This window comes from Pan paniscus, chromosome 10 (assembly GCF_029289425.2).
Source record: "Pan paniscus chromosome 10, NHGRI_mPanPan1-v2.0_pri, whole genome shotgun sequence".
Classification (NCBI taxonomy): domain Eukaryota; kingdom Metazoa; phylum Chordata; class Mammalia; order Primates; family Hominidae; genus Pan; species Pan paniscus.
In genome coordinates this window covers 132,995,064-132,995,717 of record NC_073259.2, presented here as the reverse complement: position 1 = coordinate 132,995,717, position 654 = coordinate 132,995,064, and positions in this window count along the sequence as shown.

The window sequence follows — 654 nt, the reverse complement described above, 5'->3', positions numbered from 1 at the left end:
TTGGTGTTTTTTTTTGTTTTTTTTTTTTTTTAAGTTTATTTTGCATTAGACTGGGTGAAGGGGGTCAAGGTTTTCGGTCTACAAATGTTCCTGTGGTAACGGTGAAATGTCAGTGAAGGGGGTGGCCTTAATATAGTATGAACTGTAGAAGGTGGGTGCAAATAAAAGCCAGCTTCAAGACCAGCTTGGCCAACGTGGTGAAACCCTATGTCAACTGAAAATACAAAAAAGGCAGGTGTGGCAGTGAGTGCCGGTGATTCCAGCTTACATGGGAGGCTGAGGCAGGAGAATCCCTTGAACCTACGAAGCAGAGGTTGCAGTGCTCTGAGATACTGCCACTGTACTCCAGCTGGGGTGACAGCAAGACTCAAAAAGTTATAGGGAGATGGAAGTATTTTGCATATGTAGATTTGCTTATAAGTTAACTTTAAAAGTACTGGTTTGTGGGTGATGTGTAAGGTAACGGAATGGGAGAATTACTGGAACACCAGGAAAGAGGAATTTTAAAAGGTGGGAGTGATGGGGTAACTGAAAGGATGCTTTAAGTGCATAGGTCTATATAAATGCACATTGAGCTGCATAGACAGTCATGGGATCAAATTTTAAGAGGATGTGGAAGGTAAAAAAAGGCATAGCTACCAAGGTGTGGAAAAG